This window comes from Zalophus californianus, chromosome 9, assembly GCF_009762305.2.
Source record: "Zalophus californianus isolate mZalCal1 chromosome 9, mZalCal1.pri.v2, whole genome shotgun sequence".
Classification (NCBI taxonomy): domain Eukaryota; kingdom Metazoa; phylum Chordata; class Mammalia; order Carnivora; family Otariidae; genus Zalophus; species Zalophus californianus.
Genome location: NC_045603.1, coordinates 80,979,768 through 81,006,675, shown reverse-complemented (window position 1 = coordinate 81,006,675; position 26,908 = coordinate 80,979,768). Strand labels below are relative to the sequence as shown.

At 36.9% G+C, this 26,908-nt stretch overlaps 1 protein-coding gene and 1 pseudogene across 8 annotated transcripts in view; both read right to left on the bottom strand.

Moving 5' to 3' along the window:
* Positions 1-26,908, bottom strand: part of LMNTD1 (lamin tail domain containing 1) — a 496,795-nt gene that overhangs the window by 241,101 nt on the left and 228,786 nt on the right. The window lies entirely within an intron of this gene.
* LOC113921612 lies at positions 139-20,138 on the bottom strand (annotated as a pseudogene).

The following is a 26,908-nucleotide window of genomic DNA, read 5'->3' as shown; positions in this document are numbered from 1 at the left end:
TGCATTCCCCAAACACCTTCTCAGATGCAGACTTTGATAACTGTCTGTGGTAAAAAAACACCAACTCCTGTTCTTTATTATACTGGATGGTCATTTTGTCCATTTTTCTCCCGTGATAATGAATCCATTTTAAATACTTCAATTATTATGAAAACACTCTAAATCCACAGAACAGCGGACGTTCCCATCCTTGCATTTGCAGGTTGTACAAGGAGATCCAGTCATGTTCATACTGAGCTGCTAAGCCTTGAAATGCCACAGCTGTCCAGGCAAGATTTTCTGATGTCATAGGCAATGTTATCAGCTAGGCAGGGGTCACTGACACAGTGGGAACAATAATGCCTTTCCAAGATGGCTGTGTACTCACAGCTCAAATTGGAACGAGTGACCAGTAATCTACCTCTCCTTCCAGACACTGGCACTGCTGGCAGCTGTGAGTCCAGTTGTCTCCACTTTGATAGAGCTTGTGTCCATTTTGATCTAAATATTGACTGGTGGCCCTGGTTCACACTTTGGGCAACAGAAAAGGTCAACATTTGGATTCCAGCAATCACAAGCTGTCTATTGGCAGAAAATCTTTTGGTCCTTGCAGGAACAGACAGAACACATGTTTTCTTTCAAGGTCCACACCTGCCTATTGCACTGCAGTTCTCCATGGGGGCAGTCACCAGAGCAGGAGGGCCCAGAAAGACAGAGGCAGTGGAATCCCCTTGCCAGGTTAATGGAGGCAGAATCACTCCAAAGGTATGAGTTCTTAAGGCACATTCATCACTGTCAATAGAGACTCCATCATCCTAAAAACTGCTTCTGCACTCACAGTGGTACCACCCTGGCAGGTTAACCCAGCAGGAATGGTTGTGGCACTCAACGCCTCCCCCTGTACATTCATCAGTATCTTTTTCACAGTGGCTTCCTTTGAATCCAGAGGACAAATGCATTTGTTAGGAGCCACAGTATTCCATATCTGCTGCCCTCTTGGCAGAATATTCCATAGATAGTCCCATTCCCCACTTAGCCCAGTTTGTAGGTGCAGCTGTGTCTCTGGACAGTGTTGGTACAGGTGGTGTGCTCATCATAGGTGTGCTGCCTGCGGCCACATTCATCCTATTTTGTACAGGAGAAGTCATCCATATGAATGTGTCCTGGGACATAGTCACAGTGATGTAACCCAGGCAAGATGACACACAGAGTATTGGTGTGACAGTAATGCATTTTAGCTGCACACTCATCAATATTTTCATGGCAGGCAGAGTCTCTCTGGACACAGATGTAACCGTTCTTGCACTCAAAAGTAGCTTTTGTATTCTAGTTTTTGAACTGTAAGTTTTCACCACATTTAGCGCTGTCTGCACAAAAGTTATAACCTCTACTGCATGTGATCCTTTTCTGAGCAGTTAAAGGAGGGCATGATTCTGTAATTTATACTAAAACTCCATCTCAGCATTCCCCACAGCTCTCAGTTAAAATCCACTGGCCTTCTGCAAGGACTTTTCCTGTATAGACACGTTTTGGTCAGCAGACTTTACAGCACTGGCTGGCAATGTGCATGGGGAGGGTGTCTGGTGAGCAACTGAGTGGGAGATAGGACGTCCTTTGACACTCCACAGCACCATTTGGCATGTTCAGTTCCTGCAGTGATCATCATCAACCCAGGAGACTTGGTCTCTACAGAAAAACCTACTCACCTGGCAGATCTTGCAATGACAATTTTCCAGTTGACTAAGTCTTGTGACTGCATAATTTAGTTTTGTAAGCATCTTGGCCAAAAGTTCCTGAAAGTCCATTACTCCTTGCACCAAGCTTAGGAAATCACTGCAAGTTGGACAAGTGTGATTCAGGTTCAGACACTATGTTATGTAGCATTTGGCATAAAGACGATATTCCCATCTTGGATGATTCTTTGGAATAAGACATGTTTTGGTTTTGCTGACCAATGTGACCTTGTGCCATTGTCCACTTACCATCCAGTATGGAAGTGCTTCAGTTCTGGGCTTCCCATTATGTACATAGTGGTACTGGATCTCATCCCTCAGACCATGGCTCTCCAGTTCAAAGTAGCTGTGTTTCAGTTCTCAAATGGACAGTATCATTCCTAAAGTCAGTGTTTTTCCGCTATACAGTGGCCAAGAAGAACAGCTCTTATTACAGAACAGCTGAATTAATTTCTTCTAAGAAGAACAGCTCTTATTCCAGAACAGCTGAATTAATTTCTTACTCACATGAGGGACTTCATTGATCTCTCTTTGTATATCTTGCCTTCTCCAGGTTTCTTCAGTTCTTGTCCCTTTCCTATATCTTCAAAGTCAGCAGTGTAGCATCTTAGACTTTCTCTCTGCTTCTATATTATGCTGTGCCTCTATCTTGTCTTTACTATTTTAACAGTAGTTTCCAGTTTCATCCAGAACATTTTCAGAGAATGTGTACTCCCCTATTTTTGGCAGAACACCTGATCATTTCTCAGGGTCAGTCAGAAGAACAAAAATCACTGTAGGTATTTTGAACAAAATGGGGTTTAACCCTGGGAATTAAAGACTTACCAAACCATCTGAAGGGCTAGGAGAGCAAAAGTCAGGGAAGCCCCTGCAAATTTTCAGGAAATCTAGAAGTACAAGGATATTAGAAAAGCCACCTCCATTGACCTTAGCTGCTTCACCAAAGTGAGTGTTTCTCAGAAAGGAGGATGTGTGGAAGCTACTGGCAGAACTTCACAGTGACCATCTCCCAATCCTTATCTGCCTGCCCATGGCTGCCACTGAGGAATGATAGAATTTTTTTTCCATTTTGTATTTCAAGGAAAAACTTCTCATTGGAGAATCCTACCTAAAACCTGCTGGCTAGGGATTCTGGCAAATGTAGTTCCCAGGATCCTCCTCTAAATGGAAGGGAGAATTTAGAAAGAGGGTAGGCATGAAGCTGAGTTGAAATATACAACCAGGCACATGTAGATTAGGCACATTGTTGGCTCTGTGATAAAATACTGTATGCCTATAAGCCTCAGATACTCAATTTTAATTTTGTACTCCCAAATAAGTTTTCAATTAGATTTCTAGCATTTATATCTTGAATAATGTTTCTTTCACCAGAATCAGAAAGGACTTAGGGAGTTCAAAGGCAACTAAGCCCTACAAAGATACTGAGAGACTGAATATACAAATGGAAAATGGATAGACCATATATAAAAATAGAACTTTGACTCACAACTTATAGCAACCTGCCCAGAAACCAACCCCTCTATGTACAGTAAACAACCTACGAAGCCAGCCAACTTTAAATCAGACTTACAGGAAGCCAGATTGCTATCTCTAGTAACAATCCAGGAAGCTAAACAATAACTTCTGTAACAATCAGCCCAAAATGGCCAGGACTTGATTAGTAACTGACAGCTTCCCTGCTTTTTGTCCTCACTTCCAACTTAGGACCAAGCAGAGGAAGTCAAGTACAGACCCCTAACCAATCACACAAGATGCCCTACTTCTAGTTAGCCTGCCTTCAATTTCTCCATGCCAACAACCTCCAATGAGGACACACCTGAAAGCTTTCCTTTTGTCCACTCTGAAGCTTTCCCAACTTTGTTTTTTTTCATTTGGTTGATCTTCTTTATTTCTACAGTATTGATTAAGCTAGGATTTGATCTAAAAAGAAACTGTATTTGTGAGGGAAATAATGCATGAACTTCTAGGCACCAATGTTCTCATATGGAGCAGGCACTATGGCACAATGGTTAAGTGCTTAAGTTCTAGACTCAGAAAACCAGACTTCAACTTGTATCATTTTCACTGTCTGGCTGTATTCTTCAGGGTTGTTAAGAGGATTAAACTAGGTGATGGTTGTAAACTACATTCTCTAATTTCGTATTATCATTATCTTCTCTTTCCAATTTCATGAACCTCCATCCTGTTCTGCCCATAAATCATCTCTTGATTCATCGTCCTTCCTCCACCTGATCCTTCCTTCAGCTTACCTAACAAGAAGCAACCAAATACATCTTCCTCAACTGTTATCCCATTCCCCTACTCAAAAAACCCCAGGGCCTTTAAAGACATCCATAATCTACTTTCCACATTTTCTCACACTCTCTCTGACAAGAATGACCTTCCACTCTAGCCAAATGCACATATTCACTGGTCTAGAGATATTCCACAAACTCTCATGTAAATGACCATTTTCCCTCCATTGCTCATATTTGAAATAAACCACACCCCCTTTCTCAATATCTGAATCTTACATTTCATTTACAGTCCAGCTCAAATCCTCTCTCTCCCATTAAGCCTTATCAGACAACTGTATTCCAGAGCAATTTCTTCCTCTCGAGAGTACTAAAGCTTTTATTAGATTCATTGAATCATATTCTGATTTGCAATAGATACAACTTTTCACATATGTGTATCAAAACCTCAGTGAGAAAATAGTATTTCCGAAGGCAGGGCCAGTAGTTTATTCTTTTTTTGTGTATTGCCATATACTTAAGCATAACAACTGTAATTGTTATTCAGAACTATGTTTCTGTTATTATGCCAAACACTTCATTTTATCTGATTTAGTTCTCTCCAGAACTCTTGAGGGAGGGGTTAGAATTAGCCACTTATCAGGCAAGAAAATTTAAGAACAGAGAGGTTGAATTATTTGCCCAACGTCACAGAATTAGTAAGATGGATTTGAACCGTCTTACTCTGGTAAGACTCTGACTCCACAGCTTATGCTGGTATTTCTGACTCCACAGCTATCTCTGACTCCACAGCTTATGCTATTAGTAACATTTTGTGGATTGATTAAACATACTGCTTTATGAAATCTTACTAGATATACATATAAATTTCCTCTCTTTATTTCCAGTGTCTCCTTGGGAAACCCAAATATGGGATTCATTTTAGAGATCATATATTTCTACAGTAGAATCAATTTCCTAAGACATTTTTCTTTAATCTGTGATAGAAACCTTGAAACAATAATAAAGGCATCAAAAGTACATTTACTTCACCATGTAGGTTGTTCAGAATTGAAACACTGCAGAACAAATCACATGAGGCCATGTAACATCTTTCTATTTGCCATTCATTCCTATTTTAAACAGAATTTGGGTACCACTATTCATCCAAAATTATTAGGTGGGTTTTAGAATACATGTCTTAGGTCCCAGCTAAAAAGAAGAATAGTTATTTATAGCATTTCAATAATATATGAAGATCAAAACTAATGTAAAATTTCAAATATTGAATATTCCATAAAGCTTTATTGTGAGAGAGGTTATTTTTGGCTTTTTGATTCATTTGTTTTTTACTTTGTCTCTTTCAGTAATCTTGGTATACACCATTCTTAAAATGGTGTGAGGAGGTAGAAGCATAGTGGGGTTGGAAGAAAACCTTGTCCAAAGTATCTTACAGTTTTAAATTCTTTAATCAGAGAAGCGTATGAACTCTCTTGAGTCTTGTTGAATTAAAAAAACAAAAACAAAAAACCATTTAAATTTTAAACCTGACCATTCAAGAATATTAAACTGACTTGGCTTTTTCGGCAATCTATGGTAAAGGAAACTTGGGAAAATCCAATCCTGACAAAGAAATTCTAATTCAAAGAGGGTAATGTTAATAAAGATCTTTCTCAAAATACACTTCAAGTATAAAGAGGCCATATCTTTATTCTATTCTTGTTTGTTCTATAAAAATACTACTGTATGGAAAGGAAATGAAAATTTCAGTCAACATTCAGTGGTAATTAAAAGCAATTGTAGTCCTCAGGCTTTTTCTTTCCAGTATGATCCAGTGATCAGAAGGAATTGGAAATGATTACATTTTAACTAGAAACACATTTCTGTCCAGAACTGAGCTTCGAAGCATGAAAAAGGCACAGTGGTGGCCCCTGTTTGTGTTTCCATCTGGGGCTCTAATTTGAACTTCAGTTGATTATTCTGCCAGACTTCTGGCTGTGCAAAGATCCAGAAAGTCAAAGCCAGCATATTCTTGTATGCTGTTTCACGCAAAAAAAAAAAAAAAAAATTGCACCAATTACCATGTTTGCATTTTGTAGAATGGCTCTATTTAAATCGATTATAGGTTAAACAAGAGCGTTTGTAAAATTCACAGCTCAGAGTTAATCTGGCTTTATTCCAGGGCACCCGATCTGAAAAGTGAGGGATTGCAAGCACTCTTGGAAAAAAAAGTTAGCAATGGCCTATAATGGAAAACAGTCTTTAACAATTAAATTTAGTCTGCTTTTCAAATTAAGAAATTCATCCCATTGCTGGTCTTTCATTTGAAAGATTTCTTCAGATCCCATTAAAAATGCTCATTTTTTTCTGATATTCTGTTAGTGTTTCCAAAATGACATCATCATCAGTGATAAGGATAAAAGCAATGAAAAATGTAATGTCTCATGCCAGGAATGACTTGGTCATAGGAAGCACCTGAAGGCCGTTGTAGTCGCTCTGACTTCACAGCTCCTGGTGCTGGGAATTCTGTTTTCTATGGCCAGGAGAGAACGATGAAGCCAGAGAAGTCTTGATGGGGAGAAAGAGGATAACTCTGTGGTCCCTAAAGAGCTTGGCAACTTACTATATTTGAGGTGAAATGTACAGTCCTTTTATTTTCTTATTCTAAAAACACATGAATCTTTTTGATCAATGAATCTCTGCTCCTTATTCTTATTCTGAGAATCTAATCATTACTTAGAACTTTTATATAAAGTTTTAAAGGATATGATGTCATTCTTGGGGTTTTTACAAGGTATGAAAACTGAATGCCTATAAAATAGCAGAGTAAGATTCTCCTAACTCTATCTATAACCATTCAGAGATGTTTTTATTACCAAAACACTTTCCTCAGAAAGATAAAGGGGAGAAATGCCCTAATGGGAAAAGCAGATTATGATTCATAGGAACAAGTTAGATGCTCTCAGATGGCATATTCTTTTCATTCATTTCATTTCACTTCACAAATACCTATATAATGCTTCCTATGTTCCAGGTATCATTCTCAACACTTCACAAGTATTAATTCATTTAACTCATACATCAACACCATAAAGCAGGTACTATTATTAACCCCACTTTACAGGTGACACTGAAAGAGAGGTTAAGTAATTTGTCTAAGATCATACAGTTGGGGAGACAAAATGAAGTTCTGCAGTCCATCTCATGTTTATAAGGAACCCTGATGGTATGAACAAGCACAAGGCCCACATAGACCATCAACAAAAGCTGTTAAATGGCATGGACTTTGAGAGCAAATGGCAAAGTCATTTTGTACTTGGTTGTATGAATTTTATAGCTTAGAGGTGATTTTTCATGTTTGTCATGTAAAGGGTAAAATTTTCAAATGCCACCATAAAATCTCTAGCTGTGTGTGATGAGAAAAATATACATAAGTCAGATGATTTGTCTGTCTGGCTTTTCTTATTAGCATGCAATAGCAAGGCTGAATCTTTAAAATATAAAACTAAGATGAAAAAAAGAAAGAAATTATATAGATATAAATCTCTCTATATATCACAGTATCATTTATGTAAATCTAAAAATATATGCAATATAAAACCATAATATGTGTTTTACAAGTACATACACAAACCCAAAAATGGATACATAGCAAACACATTAGAAGAGTTTAAATAAAACAGGAGCAGAACTTTACAGGGACCATTAATCACAGACTGAGATTTGTGATTAACTCAGTTCCCTGCCCCCAAGGTCTGAGGTGAGGAGAAAGCATTTATCTATTTATCCATGCATGTATAAAGTCCTCTTATCTATGTATACATTCATGCCAACAAGAGACAGTGAGACTGTTTTCTGTGTTGCTGATGCTCATTAGATTATTTTATTATATAAAAATTATTAACCTTTGATAGTAGCAGTTCTTCCCACATTTTCGGCTCAGCATATTTTATACTATATAAATTAAGGACTCTGAAGAGTTCACAGCCTAAAGAGATATGTCTATATCAATTTATGTCTATGGATACTTATCATATTAGAAGTGAAGTCTGGGAATATTTAAATACATATTAATTTAAAAATAACAGGGACAATCTCATTACATGTTAATATAAATAACATATTTTAATGAAAAATAATTATATTTTCCAAGACAGAAAAATCTAGCAAGAAGGGAGTAATTTTTACACATTTTGCAAATATCTTTGATATTTGGATTAACTAAAGATAGTTGGATCCACATATCTGATTCTGCATTCTATTTTTGCCTTGATTTGCTTTGGTTGAAGTATATAAAGAAAATCTGGCCTCACACAGATGTTAGAAAAAGAAAGAATATTTTAATGGCCTTTCAGATAATTGTGGATCTTATTTTTTGATACGACACCAAAACTTGACAAGTTATTAATGGTTATTGCAATGTGGAATCAGAAACCATATCAATGAACTTTTTGTACTGTGTTACATTAAAATTCACTGGTGTATGTTATATTTTGAATGGATCTTTTACACATGCATGCTTTGTAACAACATGCATTGATCATTTAAAAATTACAGGTTCACTGAGTTATGCAGATCTTCCAAATGTTGACACATTTCATTAAGCAATATCAAAATATCACATTTGTTAATATCTACGTAATAAATGCAAATCTCATCCTAAAAGTCCCTTTTAAATTTGGGGAAGCTTCAAGCTCACAATGGTAGATACAAATTTTTACAAAATTTGAATTTTCATTTGAAAGCTTAGATGTTATCATTAGCACTTAATTACAATTATTTTCCTTAAAGTGACATACCCATTTCATTTTTTTAAAAGATTTTATTTATTTATTTGAGAGAGAGAGAGAGCCAGACGGGGGGAGGGGTACAGGGTAGGATGGGGGGGCAGAGGCAGAGGGCGAAGCAGACTCCCCACTGAGCAGGGAGCCTGAAGCGGAACTCCATTCCAGGACCCTGAGATCATGTCCTGAGCGAAAGGCAGATGCTTAACTGACTGAGCCACCCAGGCCCCCCCATGTCATTCATTTTTGATAAAATGATAGTTTGTAGACATTCTTTTAAGGAAAAGTGTTACTCAGCCTGCAACTCAAGCAATGGCTTTCCCTAGAAACAACTATTGTACTTTGGTATGCAGAAGAAATACTTAATGTGTACAGAATATTTAAAAGACATGTAGTCAAGAGCTGAAATTTCATAAATTTTCACTGCTTTGTCAAGGACATTCTTAAGTAAGACATCTTTTTTTTTTTTTTAACAGTGAACACATGGCAACAAAGAACACAATGTCTGATGCTGTCTACTTGACTCCTGCAAAGACACCAGCAGATTTCCCTACAACCAGGACATAATAAATAGAAAATAACATCTTGCCATCATTATGAAAATAGTTTTGATGTCACAGGATCCCCAGGGGTCCAGAGACTGCACTGCTACTCTACAACATGAGATCTATTCAAACTCAGCACCTAAAGAATTTACATTCTAAATATATCCTAAAATACCTAATGAAAGCTGGATCAGGTACTTGCTGAGTCTCAAATAAGAAAGAATCCAGAGTTTTCAAGATCTGTTCCTTAATTAATCTTGTTTGCCTTAGTGATGTTTGGAGCATCGATTTTTAAAAAGACAAACATTTAAGTGAATTTTCAAACTTTCTTAACTTCCTATTCCCAAGGACTTCACAGCTTACCCAATAAGATTACCAGTTAAATCAGTGAACAATTCTTTTGCTTTATGGCTTATTCAGAAGGTGGTTCTAAGGCTGTTTCAGACCTGAGCTGGGTCACTGATCAATACTTAATCAACTCACACACTACAATTCACTAAATTGATTTTTTGGAGTTGTCCGTCTAATTCTGGTTCCCACTCCACCCCTTCTACATTAAAATCTGCAGAAAAACAAGTGTTGCTTGCCACAAGTATTCTAGTTCTTGTCCTTGAAGCAGACTCACAGGCTCCTGAAATTTGTACTCTGAGGATATTTTCTCTGTTTCTGCACCCTCCTCCTCACTACCTACCCTTTCCTTTCAGTGGCTATGGAGTGTTCTCTTTTAATATCAGCCAGGTAAGAAAAGTATGAGTGCCTTATAACATATATAATACATCAAGAACATGAATAAATCCCAGCTCACATTTAGTCAGTGAACACTTTCTGATAGCCTCATGAAGACACCGGATGGATGCAGGGGATTTGGGAGTAGGAAGAAGAGCAACAACATTATAAAGAAGGTGAAGTTAGAGTGCTTAACCTCTGTACACTGAAAACATGTTTGAGAGAAACAGCTCAGACTCATGTGAAAGGGCAATAATGAATGGAGGCAATATCCAATGAGAAGTCAAATGTTCAATACCAACCCAGTGCTGTTCCTACAACTCCAAACCCACTCCTGATTGCATGACCTTTGCACTTGATGTTCCTTCAGTCTGCAAACTTCTTCCCTCAGTGCTCCACACTTTATGCATCTCTCTGCTCAAATGTCACTTTAGCAGGGGGGACCTCACCCTATATAAAATAAGATCCCCCATTATCTCTTTCTTACCCTGTTTTATTTTTCTTCACAGGAGCTATCACATCTGATATATTATATATTTATTTCTTTTCTTGACTGCTTCACTTCAATTCAATGTTGGTTCCCAAGGGCAAGTACTTAATTGTTCACTGCTGTATCTCAGGGCCTAGACAGTTTTGGTACATAATACAACACAATAAGTACTTGCTGTTTGAATGAATAAATGAGTGAATGCTATCGAAGCTCAGAGTGGGGAGAGGAGACCAATGGTACTGACCAGGTGGTAAGGAACCATTTTATAGTCTGAGGTCTTGAGCTGGCCCTCATATGTAGGGCCAATGACCAGAGTAGTCTACTTGTCTTATAGGACTCAGTTGAGATGCCATCTTTTCAAGCAAGGCTTGTTGGGGCTCTAGGACTGGATGACTTGCCACTGCTTTGGGGACCCATAATTCTCTATGTTTTCCCCTATAGTAGAGTTCACGCTAATGTATTTTATCTCCTATTTACTTGTCTGGCTACCCCAATAGAATATTAGCTCTGGGATGACAGGGGCAATGCCTTATTCATAGTTGTATATTCAGCCATAGCATAGATCTTGCTACTCCCTAAAAATACTAGTTGACGGCATAATTTATTAAGCTAAGCAGCAAGCTCACATAGAGGAGTGAGAAAACATAATATGGACCAAACCATGGTTTGTGGAGCTGAGACATGGAATGCAGGCTTTAAGCAGGGAGATGCTATGACAATCTATTTTCTTAGCAAGGCTAATATGAGCATGTGTCTATGATGAAGCAAGTGAAAAAATAATGTGTACAAAAGACAAATTATAACCTATTGCAATGCTCTACGCACAAAATAATAAAGAACTGGACCAGCCTGGTATCAATGCGAATGTTCATGCAGGAACAAATGTAGCCAAATGTCACTGATTCGATGTTAAGAGCAGCCATAGATGAGTGCACATCTTAAGCCTGGATGACTATGAAAGGCTGATGCAGTCACTCTAGCCCATGTTCCAAATCTTCAGCCTCTTAAGAAAAGTATTTTTGGGTGCCTGGGTGGCTCAGTTGTTAAGCATCTGCCTTCAACTCAGGTCATGATCCCAGGGTCCTGGGATTGAGCCCCGCATCAGACTCCCTGCTCGGCGGGAAGCCTGCTTCTCCTTCTCCCACTCCCCCTGCTTGTGTTCCTGCTCTCACACACTCTCTCTCTGTCAGATAAATAAAATCTTTAAAAAAAAAAAAAGTATTTTTGACAAACTATTGACTGTAATGGCACAATTTCTTTATTTTAGTATACTTAATGGTAGACTCTGTCAGAGTTCATTTATACAACCTATACTCTGATATTAAGCTTTTATTTTTGTATTTTTTAGTTTTTTTAAGATTTTATTTATTTATTTGACAGAGAGAGCACAGCGAGAGAGGGAACACAGCAGGGGGGAGTGGGAGAGGGAGAAGCAGGCTTCCTGCTGAGCAGGGAGCCTGATGAGGGGCTCGATCCCAGGACCCTGGGATCATGACCTGAGCCAAAGGCAGCCGCTTAATGACTGAGCCACCCAGGCGCCCTGCTGATATTAAGCTTTTAAACAAAACTTTAAAATTCTAAGATTAAATTTCTCTCCTGATTGCTGACAGTTATCGATGAAAAGAAGTTAATTTGTAGGAGATAAAGTTAAAAATAAAATATTAAATTTCATCAAATTCTTCTTTGGAAGTATCACGGAATTCAGGGCTTCCAGAAACCTCAAAGCAGATAAAGCAAACAGGATTTCTTTCTCATGAGAATTATCTAAACCTGGGCTCAGTGATTCATGGGCTAGGCTAAGGCAGTGGGTAGAGGAGATAGGAGCACAAGTACCAGATTTTTTTATCTTCCTGCCTTAGAGGTCAGCTCTGGTGCCTTCTCTTTTGAAAATAATAAAGTTGTACTAGTGATGAGATACTGAAGGTCACAGGGCTGATCAGAGGCATAATTAGATCTGGAACTCAGATCTCCTTTCAGGTAAGAAGGCAGAGTAAAAACAAAACAAAACAAAACAAAACAAAACAAAAAACAAAAAAAACCCACCACAAACAAAGAAAAAATATTTTTAAAACAATACTTCTTAATAGGAATAGGTAAGCTTCAGAAACCAAGGAACAACTTTGGTCTTCTATATCTCCTCCCCAGCAAAGAGGAAAATGAGCAAAGAATAATCAGAAGTATTTTGGAGGTGATAATAAGATATGAAAAATCTGAAATGCTAGAAAATCCATGAGAAGAAGACGTTCAAAGTTAAGGTCCCAACCGGTTTCATACCAATTTTCCCCTTCGTATTCTGAATCTGGATCTCTATCTTTGTCACTCGTATTTTTCTAACCAAAAGCATATGTGGCTTAGGATTAGGATATTAGACCTATCCTTTCCATGCTTGGTGTAGTTGCATTTTTCAGCTTCAGACATGGATATATCCAGGGGTTAATATGACATCTTCTTAATTTAGTCTTGTTTTTCCTTCTCTCATCTCTGCTTTTTTTCTTCTTTCAGTTTTTAGATCTCTTCACATGGTGGCAAATTAGCTACTATCCTATCTTCTTAACAACCACAGCCAAAGGTCTCTTTTCAGAGTTGCAACAAATGCCTCCCAAATTGAATTTCATTGACTTTTATTATGTCCTAGGGCCTTCTATGAGCCAATTATTGTGATTAAAGGAATGATAATTGACCAAACATGGGTCATATGCCCACATAAGGAATGAGTAGATGGGCTAACTGCATCCAAACTTCATGGACCTTAGTGAGAAAAAATAGTTTTCCTAGAGAAAAATCAGTGTGCTCTTAGCAAAAAGAGAAAATAGGTGCTGGGTACACCTTGATGATAGCTGTCCTCTATACCAACTAAACCTAGTACAAGTCAAAGTGGATTCCCTCTAAGGAAACATGTGATTGGAATTGGGCCTGGAATGTTTTCATGAGATAAGCAACTATACTGGTTCTGTTCCACCTCCCTTCCTTCTTTTCCTCTCTCTGCATATCCTTTCTAATCTTTCTAAAATATTTGTTCAGCTTAAACATATTGTTTGCTTTCTTCTAACTTTAGCTTGTCAGGGCTTCAACTCGGTAATAGCATCTCTCACTGTGCTCTTTCAGCTTCTGCACTGGCTGCTAATTGCCTCATTCTCATTAGTTTCCTAATTACAAATTCCTAAGAAAGGAAACTGCTTAAAACCATTGCGTGCCATGTCAAAGGTGATATGCCACAGGCTAGACATTACAATCTATGGATTGCCTACCAGTCCAGTGCAGTTCTTATTCTAATCACTTTAACGAGGGCGGGGAAATAATGTTCTTAACCCTCTTGGCCAGATCATAGGCAGTCAAATTGCCTTTAGCAAAGTGAGCTGGAAGAACAGCTTTTGTTACCAAACACAGTATTGACCTAGTAACTTCACTTTCCTACTTTTCAAATCAATTACTTTACACCTTCTAGTACCCTCTCATCGCCCACTCTCACGGCATTCTTCCCTGGGATAATATGCAATCAATACCTTTTTTTTTTTTTTAAGATTTTATTTATTTATTTGAGAGAGAGAATGAGAGATAGAGAGCACGAGAGGGAAGAGGGTCAGAGGGAGAAGCAGACTCCCTGCTGAGCAGGGAGCCCGATGTGGGACTCGATCCCAAGACTCCAGGATCATGACCTGAGCCGAAGGCAGTCGCTTAACCAACTGAGCCACCCAGGCGCCCCGCAATCAATACCTTTTTGGAAAACATATACACATCAGTGTATATATAATATATATTATATGTATATTTTCCCAACCACAAATCCACCAACCCACATTCCTATCTGGGGCTGCACCATCACTTGTGCTCTGAATCCTAACCCCCTCTCCTTCCCAAGGATTTCCCTCTAACCATTATCAGTTTCTTAAAATATATTATGTATTTCTCTATGTCTTTATTATCTGTGTCTTCCAATTTATGTCTTCCCACTAGAAAATCAGCTCCTTGAGACCAGGATGCTATGTGTTTAATTTAGCACTATTCCCAGCACCTAGATTAGTGATCCACAATTAATTTTTGCTGTTTGACTAATTTGAGTATGGCCGTTGCTCAATAAATAGAACTACTCTTTCTCTTATTCCCTTCAAGTTTATTCTGCATTTATTTGGTAATAATTTCTGTTTAGAGAAACTTTACTATAAACAAAATACAAATAAAAATCTATTTGGCAGAAAAGTATCTTTATTTTTTTAATCTTAAAGATAACTAACACACTGATGCATATATATTTTCCAAAAAGATATATGTTTTCCAGATGTATTTTTCAAAACCTGCATAGCTTAATCAATAAGTCCAGAATGCCCTCAAATTGAGGAGCTTTCTGTTATGTATATTTCAGGAATAAAATAAAATAAATGAAATGAAATGAAAAACTCTCAGGGAGCTTTCCATGAGAGACTATGGACTTCAGGAAACAAACAGGGTTTCAGAGGGGAGGGGGGTGGGGGGATGGGGTAACGGGGTGATGGGTATTAAGGAGGGCATTTGTGATGAGCACTGCGTGTTATACACAACTAATGAATCACTGAACACCACATCAAAAACTAATGATGTACTATATGGTGGCTATCTGAACATAATAAAAAAATAAAAATAAAAAATAAAATAATTTTAAAAGGGGGGAGCTTACAATCAAGTAAGATAACCAAAGTAGTGTGTGGAAGAATGGTTATCATACTTTGGTTTATAAAAGGAAAGATCTGAAATAATCTAAATCCTTATCAAAATACTCGTCAAATAAATTGTAATTGGTGAAGACTATTTATTGCAGCATTTCTGCAATAGCAAAAGACTAGGAAGAACCCAAATGCCCATTAATTGTGGACTATTTGAATAAGCCTAAAGTAATACCAATGAAATGAGTACCATGCAGCTGTGATTGCAAAGATATATCATTAAATGAGAAAAATAATGTATACAGTATGTGTTTTCTATGCCATTTTATAGCTAAGAAATACAGGGACAATATACAAACACACACATGCACACGTATTTACCTTTTTAAAAAAATGTCAAGATAAACCAAAAGCTAATAACAATGGTTATCTTTAGGTGAGAATGGGAATTGGGTAAAGGGTTAAAGATAAAAGTTAGATCTTTCAAAATATTTTGTAGATTTTATTTTGGAAACAAATACTTTGCATAATCCTAAAATAATAAAACTTATATACTGCACCCTAAGATTAGAAAACTAAAGGAAAATAATAACCAATTTTTAGTTTTCTGGCTTAACCACCCAGAAAATAGTTATTTCAAAGTGACTTTAAAATGGTAATTTTTCTGTATAACCTTGGTAGGATATAGTCTAAGGACAAAGTAAATGCAAAAAAAAAAAAAAAGCCTTGTAAATAATTAGAATTCTACTCAATAATCATTAATATTAACATACTGTCCTTCTGAAATTATCATAAGATAAAATAAATAATTATATTATTCCATTTAGGAACCAAGGTTTTCAGTGAAAGTGGAATAAGGCAAATATAAGTCAAATAAGTAAAAATCCTGTAACCAAAATTTGATTTGGAAATATTAGTATAGACTTCTCAACTATTTTCATAGCTTTGACTACTGAAAAGATCTAGAAATAGTGGTCCTCTCTGCAACTAGACTGGAGATTCTAAATACCATTTTTCATTAAAAGGAACCTTGGAGAAATGGCAGATTCCAGATCTAGGACAGGAAATATACAAGATGAACATGGAGCATCTCTTTGCTCTAGTACGTCCTGAAAAGAACTCAGGAACTAAGTTGAAGATGCTCTCACCACCCAAAGACAGGACGATTTTTTTTTAATTTTTTTATTGTTATGTTAATCACCATACATTACATCATTAGTTCTTCAGGTAGTGTTCCAGGATTCATTCTTTGTGCATAACACCCAGTGCTCCACGCAGAATGTGCCCTCTTTAATACCCATCACCAGGCTAACCCATCCCCCTACCCTCCTCCCCTCTAGAACCCTCAGTTTGTTTCTCAGAGTCCATCAAGACAGGACGATTTGAGCATAGAAAGAAAAAAATAATAGCAGTAGACTTGAAATATAGTAAATATGTTTTAAAACCATAAAATAATACATTTACAATACTTTTACAATAATACTTTTAAAAAGTACATTGGTGATCTTTGCCAGGGGCTAAGGAATTAGCTCATTATCCTGACTGATAAAGGAAAGAATCAAGCATTTATATATCTTTCCTATACTTCAAGGTAAGCAAATAAATAGCTGATGAAGAAAAGCTGTCCTATATGGAAAAAATTCCAGCTAATAAATGAAGAAATAATTATAAAATTGGATTATCTCAATTTTGTAACCCCTAATGAAATAATTGATTGAGGTGGGGATCATAAATATTTGCTAAAATTGCTAGGTGAAAAGCTGATGAGATGAAAAGATGTGGCTGACATTACTTAAAAAAAATCAATCACAAAAAGAGACAATTAAGTACATGTCCTTCTTGATATAATGCAATAGGAAGTAGACAACCCTATCTATGAGGTATTCCTGCAAAAAGAAAAAAAATGTGATTCTGACCAATTTATAGAAATACAAGGGAATAAGGAACACAATAAATGACACCACAGGAACACAAATTAGCAAAATTCACAATAGGAGATACTCTACAAATTTTCTCAATAAATGAAAGAAAAACAAACAAAAAGATGAACCTATGTATTAAAAGAACACTGGAGATATAACAACAAAATGCAATATATAAACCTGCTGAGATCCTCATTAAAGCATACCAACTGTTAAAAAGCAGAGAGAAAAAGAGATAGAATAGAATTAACATATCATATTCTCAATACTATTATTACTTTTTTCAGAAGTGATATTATGTTTGAGAATATGTTTTTAAAAAACCCGAAGAATCCTCATCATGCATGAGTTCATAGTGTAGTACTTACAAATAAGTGAGATGATGTTTGAGATTTACTCCAAAATAATCTAGCATGTAGAAGGGAAGGGAATGGGGATAGAAGGCGAAATGAAACAGATTGGCGTTATGTTGATAGCTGTTGGAGCTGGGGGATGGGTGCATGTCAATTCATACTAGTATTATCCCTACTTTTTATATGTTTGACAATTTCTATAACAAATATTTGAAAAAGTCATCTCAATATCTTTATTCCGTTTTCTTTCAGTTATTTCTGGAAAACTATAACATGACTCATGGAAATAAAGGACAATGAAAATCCCTTTTCAGAACAATATGAAATCTTAATGAATTCCATAAGCATTAAATCTTCTCTACCCTCCATCAGTTATTTTAAAAGAAAACTATTTCACACATCAACTGACATGAAATATTTATATAATGGACCCTTGACAAGAAGGTTTTGATTTTGCATGAAGGAAATACAATAATTGAGTTAGAAAAAAATATGGATTTTTTAAAAAGAACACAGATTGGTTTCCTCTAAGGTAACATTCTATTAATTTGACTCTCAGGAGGACTAAGGTATATTTTACAATTTGCCAAACATTTGTCACTGTATAGTGACTAAAATTTTGATTTTTTTTCCTATACAATCTAAACAATAGAATATCTTTCTTTAGACTGAAATCAATACCCCAAATCCTTCCAATCTTATTTTCTACAATAAGTCTTGTCATCTGTCCTATGCTTGAGCTGACAGTGGCTTTTGGCCTTTCCCAACAAAATAGACATCATTATCTTGAATCATGAAGATATCTTAACTCTCCTAGGTAAATATCAGAGTAAAATGATTCAAAAGAATGAATGCACTGCAGCAACTAAGGATAACTAAAACAAACTTTACACAGTTCCACATTTCTAGTAAGCAGAAAAATAAAGACAACACTGAACAAATGAAAGATGAAATAGAAGTGGGATGTTACCACCAACAGATTCAGAGCAACTCCTAAAAATTGCATATCATGTCTGAATGAAGGCAGAGATTTTTTTTCATGTATGGAGATTATGTGCATGCACACGTGTGTATGTTGTCATAGTACAGGCAGTATCACGGAATCTCTGAGAGTTCTGCCATGGTTTATGCTGAAAAATTCTTGCTGAATTTTATGCTGAATTCTATGCTTAAAAAGGCAATGCCCCTATGCTACTTTATAAGCAATACAACAATATGTTGAATAGTCATAGATCCAAGGATCTGACTGTTTGGGTTCAATTACCAACTTTACTATGAACTAACTGTGTCGCTAGGGGTATATTACGTCTCTATCCTTGTGCTTCAGTCTTGTCACCTATGAAATGAAATTATTTAGGCTTGAGACATAATATCACCTTCTTCCCACATTTTCAGGAAGATTTTTTTTGATGAAGCACTTAATGAATGAACTATGCACAGCATGGCACTGGTAATGATGCATTGCACTTGGTGCATGGTTATCAAAGGGAAAGGCCCCATCACGCTGACATTTTAAGTCACTATATTTGGGTTGAAACTCTTCTTGTCAACACAATATTTGTCATTGTCCGGTCCATCATCCATTGATTCCTTTCTCCATGATAGCAGAATCCTGGCTTTTAGTGGGGCACAATGTCACCTGGAGTAAATCATGTCCCAATCTCCTTTGCTGCTGGGAGTGGCTACCCACCTATGTTCCAGACAATGAGAATCAACTAGAAGTGTGTGGGACTTTCAGGAAATTTTCTTGAAGGGGGTGTATCGGCCCTTCCTTCTTCCATCCTGCCTCCTGGAATGTGGATGTGATAGCTGGAGCTAGGTGCCACCTGGACCACAGAGCCATATCCTGAGGATGGCAGAGTAGCTGGACAGGAGTCCAAAACCTGTGTAATTCTAGAGCTGCTTTACAAGCCCAGGACTTCTCACTTCCAGATCTTTTCATGGGGGTGATACATAAAATTCTGGCTGATTTTAATCACAGGGTTTTTGTTTTGATTTGTTTCATTATTTTTGTTGTTTTGTTTATTACATGCAGTCAACCAAGCCCTTTAGATATGGTCAGAGACAACAAAACTGGCTGAGAACTACATTTCATTTGTCAATGTCTGTGCCAATCCATATGTAGGTGAGCGGAGAAAAACAGACTTGCAAAAGATGCTTATCTGAGATTGTGACAGATTAAGAAAATATATCAACCAAGTAAAGAAATAAAGGCATATAAATTGGGGAGGATTATGAGAATCAATATATGGCTCTGAAGCATCATTAATATATTACAGTGTAAATAGTATACAGAAATTCTTAGGAGACTTCAGACAAAAGAAGTAGATAAAATGAGAAGAAAGGACATCTGGAGACATGGTTAATGGCTCTGGAGCATGAGGAGAGGAAAAATTTATGCAATTCTTGGGGCTTGAGAAAGAGCCAAAGTATTTTGGCAGCTGAGCACTGAAAGTCAGTAATCTATAATAAGTGAGAGCCACTACACCAAAATTGTTCCTAGAATGAATCCACTCTGAATTTAATAAGGGAAACATTCCCATCCATACTGAGAATTATTAATTTAATGGCAACCTTCTTTATTTTGTTTGTTTCACCGGTTATGGGTCAAGGCATGCACACTGATTTATGTTCTAAGAAATTGGTGGTTTTCTCTTTTGCAATAGCAAATGCAAATCTAATGCAATCAGCACTAAAAATCCCGTCAGTCTGGCTGACCTGGAATTGTCTGTTAGAAGCTGATTGATGGGTCTCATGTTGCGCTTTGTTTAACAGCCAGAGCATGCTAAAACACTTGCCTCCACGTTGTGGCTGATCCATCTCTTCAATAGTTGATTTTTTAATAGATTTTTAATCATACAACATATCTTGTATGTATATGCAGCCCCTTGCTATTTTCTCGTTATATTACAACCAATAAAGAACCCTCAGCATTCATCTGGTGCAGCCCCCTCGTTCAGGTAGAAGCCAAATTGAAAAGGCTGGGTCTGGTGATTATCTATAAAGTTAGGAAAAACTCCTCTATTACAGACCTCATAACTAACTCAGTAGTCCAGTCTGTTATTTTACCGCTAAGCTTGCTAGAAGTTCTTCTTCGTACAATTTTTTTTTTAAGATTTTATTTATTTATTTGACAGAGAAAGAGCAAGAGCAAGTGCATGCACAAGCAGGAGGAGCGTGGCAGGCAGAGGGAGAGGGAGAAGCAGGCTCCCTGCTTGAGCTGAGAGCCTGACATGGGACTTGATCCCAGGACCGTGGGATCATGACCCAAGCCGAAGGCAGACGTTTAGCCAACTGAGCCACCCAGTCACCCCTCTTATAACAATTTAAAAATATGTACTGTTTTAATGTACTCATTTCCTCTTGTTTGGTCTTCTGTGGACACAAAGAATAGCTGATCAGGGTCTTCATGAAAAGCTCTTCTTATTCTTGAAAACAAACCAGGTCATCCTTGATCTTCCTAAAGCTAAACAGCTTCAATTCTTTTGACTTTTTTCATATATCATTTGCATATTTGTGATTCTCTTCTCAGTATCTGTTCCAGTTTCTCCACATTCTTTTAAAGATCTGATGCCTCAAACTGGACACACTGATCTGATAAACATCTGACTAATATGAAGTATGAAAGAAAGGTCATTTCCCATATATGACATAGACTTAAATATTTATAAAATACACAGGGATACACACACACACACACACACACACACACACACACACACATATATGGATTTTTCATCTTTAGCACACACATGTGCACACACACATACACACCATATGGTCAGTAATAGAGCCAAATTTATTTTCTATATACTTCTCTTTAGATGGTGGTTCCTGACCCATATTTGTGTTGATGGGTTTAAGAATACAATTGAGACTTCATCCCTTTTAACCTCTATTCTGGTTTTGTATGTACCACCTGGGTATATTGTAGTAAGAAGGTGTGAGCAGTAGCTATGGTTTAGAAGTATTCAAACAAGTGTGGAAATTATTTCTAGGGAAAGATAAGGAATACATAATATAAAACTGGCCTCTGAGAAAGTTATGGTAAAGAGCTCCAAGATAATTGAACATTTACTATGTGCCAAGCACAGGGCTCACCTAAATCTTGCAACAAGTGCAGTAGGTAGATACTTTACTTCATTTTATAGAGGAGAAAAAGCAATTTCTTTGAACTAACCATGACTACACAGACAGGATTTTGACCCATGACTGTCTGACTCCTGGACTTGTGCTTTTAATCATTACATTAAAGTACCTATCAATATGGATATATCTGAAGAAAGGAGAATTTGGGTAAAATTTCTCAAATTAGAGAAATTGAGAAAATCTAGACAATCTATAAGAACCAACAAGTAGTAGTTGCTTCATCATACAAGAGTTTCCATACAGTGTTTACCTTTAGCTTGAAATAGTTTTAGTATTAATTCTAGAAGGATGGTGTTAGAGGCCACTTGGTTATTGTTTCATTGGGAACAGTAACTGGTTTTTTAACATGAGAGTTGAAGTGTTTTTGTAATTAATGTGGATGTGGACTTAGAACTAGCCTAGAACCTAGAGCCAGGCAGAGTGGAGAATCGGTGCTATATAATAACAAACACTATTTTAAAAAAGTAGATGAGTCTGCTTATACACATGCAAAACCTATTTGCAATTTTATTTTTCAAATGTTTCCCAGATGGTTTGGCAAAGGAAAAGCATATCTAGAGAAAGGATTGGAACAAGTGAGGCCAGATGTTAACATAAAGTTAGGGATGTCAGATTTACCAAATAAAAACACAGGATGCCCAGTTAAATTTGCATTTCAGATAGACAACAAATAATTTTTTAGTGTAAGCATGTCCCAAATATTGCATGTATACTCAGACTTAAAAATTATTCGTCATTTATCTGAAACTCAAGTTTAACTGGGAATCCTGTATTTTGTCTGAAAACTCTACGGTAGTTGAATACAGACAGGGGTATGAGTATTCATTGTTCTTCATTCAACTTTTTTATTAGTTGGAAAAACTTTTAAATAAAAATATTATAGGGATGCTGGGTAGCTCAGTTGGTTGGGCGTCTGCCTTTGGCTCAGGTCATGATCTCAGGGTCCTGGAATTGAGTCTCTCGTCGGGGTTCCTGCTCACTAGGGAGCCTGTTTCTCTTTCTCCCTCTGCCACTCCCCATGCTTGTGCTCTCTCTCTCAAATAAATAAATAAATAAAATCTTTAAAAAAGTAAAAATATTATGTGCTTTCTATATATTTATGTATTTAGTCATACTGTCAGGCTTCTTCACATTAATGACAAATTCTGTTGTGTAGGAAAGGGAAAATGATTTACGTTCTAAAACTGCATTTACTCCATGAAGATATTGAGATAGGAGTGGGAGGGATGAGATTGGTAAGAGGGATTCAGCTATATAGCAAGCAGTCTGACTTGAAAGATTCTTTGTCCCCAGGGGCTCATGACAATCCTTCCCTGTCCAGAGACACCAGGTCAGTTTGGGGGCACTGAAAAGGAAAATTCCTGAGAACTTCATCAGCACCAGATAAACCAAGCAGATCAAAAGAAGGTTCTAAAAATTAAACTGCCTTCAAAATCACAACACACAACTAAATAAAGATCCATTTAAATTCTAAACCTAAACCTGCTAAAACAGAAGTTTTAAATAGGATCAAGAGTCTCGTAACATAATAGACATCATGTCCAGGGCACAATAAAAAAATCACCTGTCACAGAAAGAACCAAGAAAATTACAACTTGAATGAGAAAATCAATGGATTGACACCAACCTCAACATGAATCATGTGTTGGAATAATGTGATAAGGCTTTAAAGCAGCCATAATAAAAATGTTTGAATTAATTAAGTACAAATTCTCATGAAACAAATGAAAAAATTGAAAATCCTGACAAAGAGATCATGTCAATTCTCTTCAGGAATGTATTCTGTGAATTATTACACTGAATAGTATTATTCAGTGGATAATTTAGGATTTCTTCAAACCAAAGTCTTTGAAGTAAATGTAGTAACAGTACATATAGCCAAAGTAATGTAATGTAGAGTGCTTAATTAAGCACAATGAATGTCAAGTATAAAAGAGATGATGTTCAGAAGGTCAAGCAGGGCATACAAGTTGTGCTTGTTTGGAATTCCTACTTTTAGAATAGTAGCATTAGAAACAAAAGAATGACTTTAAAGTTATACTAATTAAGCAACTCAATTCCTATTTGCCTTAAGAACATTGCTAAGAATTTAGAAAAAAGATCAAATGTCAGAAGTCTCTAACAAACTGAAGAAGCTAGGCTTTCCAGCTGTTGCTCTACATTGTAGAGATATACAAATGATTCCCCAAGTTATTTTTTGAAGTCTTATGCCAAGTAGAAGTGAAATGTTACAATGTCAACATAGATGCTGTCTCTACATCCCCATCTGCTAAGAAGACATGTGCTAAGACAGTTGAAGTGAACCACAATTAGCCAACAGAAGTGTTTGTAACCACAGATGTGATTAAAACATTTCCACTTTGGAAATTTTCCTAGCCCTAATAAATATTATAATAGCCATAATTCTAGCAGTAGTTTATTGTGCACTTACTATATACCAGACATTGTGTTAAGAATTTATTTGCATTATTTTATTTAATGCATAAAGCAATTCTCATGGTAAATAGTATCCCCCTTTTACATGAGGCCACACAGTTTGCTTAATGAAACCCCATTTGCTTAATTTAATTCCTTATATATTAAATCCAAATCTCTTATCACTCTATACCTGTATCCCTTCAGCTGAACATGATCCCACTTTAAAATCATGGCAGTGGACCTTAAGGGATCACTTGATTCTGCTAGCATTCACACTACATTTCCCTACGTCACTAACATTTCCATTTGAAGGCAACAGGCTACAACTTCTTAAACTTCCAATCTCTCCCTCCTATCCTCACTCTTAGCTGGCTACTTTGCTCCCTACTTTACTAAAAACATACAGTCAGAAGAGAAATTCTGAATCTGCACACTTTGCCATCCCACCTGTTACTACAGATGAACTGTGTGCTCTGTGTTTCAGTTTCAGGCTATCCCTGTGCTCTGTATTCCTATCTTAAATAATCCCTCTCCTTGTTCCTTAGACCCCACCCTCTCCTATTCAAGGGCATCCTCCAGCAATTCTCCCATTTTGCCTGCATTATTATTTTTTTTCCTTTCTACTGAATCATTCTTATCAGCATATGCAAATATACTATTATTCTCCCATCTGAATAAAACAAAATAAATAAACACAAAGGCAAAATTTCTCTTTCATCCCTAGCCACTGACCATGTATTATTGTGTTTAGAGCAAAATTCAAGATTTGTCCATACTTGCTTTCTCCATTTCTTCTCATTCTCTTTAAAACATGCTCAATCCTTCCTCACTGAAAATGTTCTTGCCTAGATCAATGATGACCTCCACTTTGCTAAATTCAGTGGCCAATTCTTAATCCTGTTTGTAGCTGGCCTCCAGCAGCATTTAACACAGTGGATCACTTCCTCTCCTTGACATGTATTCCTCAGTTGGCTTCTAAAACACACCGTGGGTTTTCTTCCTACCTCTCTTGCTGCTTCCCCACAGTCTCCTTTGCGGGTTCCCTCTCAAGTATCCAGCCTCCTAACATTATCATATCCAAGGCCCAGGTTTCAGTCCTCTTCTATTCTCAATCTTTCCTCACTCCCTCAATGATCTCAAGTCTCTTGGTTCTAAATATCTTTTTTCAGGGCGCCTGGGTGGCTCAGTCGTTAAGCGTCTGCCTTCAGCTCAGGTCCTGATCCCAGGATCCTGGGATCGAGCCCCGCATTGGGCTCCCTGCTCAGCAGGAGGCCTGCTTCTCCCTCTCCCACTCCCCAGCTTGTGTTCGTCTCTTGCTGTCTCTTTCTCTGTCAAATAAATAAATAAAATCTTTTAAAAAATAAAAATAAATATCTTCTTTCTGCTAATGACTCCCAAATTCTTATCTCTAGGCTACACCACTCTCCTGAATTCCAGACTCAAATATTCAACTGCCTACTCTCACTTCCCCTTTGATATCTCAGAAGTAGTATGTCCAAAGCTAAATTTCTTACCTTCTTCCCATATCAGTCATAGTTCTGGCAAGAAACAGATGGCACACTTAATTTAGGCAATTTGAGGAGAGTTTCATAAAGGAACTATTTACAGGGTGTAGGAAAACAACAAAATATAGTGCAATACCCCAGTGCCAATAAAGGTGGCTATTGTTCCACCAACTCTGAAGGGCAAAGGAGTAAAGGGATAAAGTAGTTGTTACTATGGGAGAGAGGAAACAGAAAGAGGTGTGAAGAAGGTCAACTGACAGAAGCTGTGACCCTTGGTGGAAGAGTGTAACCAGTTAAAAACAACTCCTCCTTCCTTCAAATCTCTCATCAGTGTTCCTCATTGCCTAAACAAAGCTGGAAAGATAGAGAGCAAGTCTCTTGCTCTCTATCTGGTGTATTCTGTAGAGGTTGGCCTCCTGGGGCACAGAACAGAATGAAGATGGATAGTCAGTGGGTCTAGAGGGGCAAATAAAAAATATCCTGCCCACTCCCAAAACAATTCCACCTAGAGTCTTCTCCCTATCAACTGATGGAAAAGCTATCCTGCTTGTTCTAGGCAAAAACAAGGTGTCACCTTTGACTCTCATATCTAAACTATCAGGAAATCTCTTTGGCCCTGGCATCTAAATATATCCAGACCCTGACCATGTCTCACCACATCCACCAGTACCATCCTCATTGAACCATCATCATCTCTTGCCATTCACAGCTAACACGTCTCTCTACTTCCATCCTTGACCCTGTACATGAAATTGTAAGCATAGTAAATAGAGTAAGCTCATGTCTTTCTAGAAATTTATGCATTTCATCTAAGTTTTCTAATTCATTGGCATATAATTGTTCATAGTCTTCCTGTATAACCCATTTTATTTCTTTAAGTTTGGTAGTAATGTCCCCTTTGTCATTTCTGATTCTAGTAATTTTAGTCTTCTCTATTTTTTTTCTTGGTCACTTAGCTAAAGGTTTCTTAATTTTACTAATCTTTTAAAAAAATTAGCTTTTGTTTTTATAGGATTTTCTCTATTATTTTTCCATTCTTTATTTCATTAATTTCCTCTCTAATCTTCATTATTTCCTTTCTTCTGCTTGCTTTAGGTTCAGTTTGATCTTCTTTTTCCAGTGTATTATGTGAAAGGTTAGGTTATTGATTTGAAATTTCATCTTTTTTGATATAGGCACTTATAGCTATAAATTTTCTTCTAAACATCATTTTAGCTGCATCCAACAAGTGTTGGTATGTCATGTCTTCACTTACGTTCATCCCAAAGTATTTTATAATTTCCTTTGGAATTTCTTCTTTTAATCATTAGTTACTTAGGAATATGTTGTTTAATTTAAACATATTTGAGGGTTTTGTAATTTTTTTCCTGTTATTGATTTCTAACTTTATTCCATTGTGCTCAGAGAAAATATTTTATGTTCTTTTATGATTTTTACCCTTTACAATTTATTAA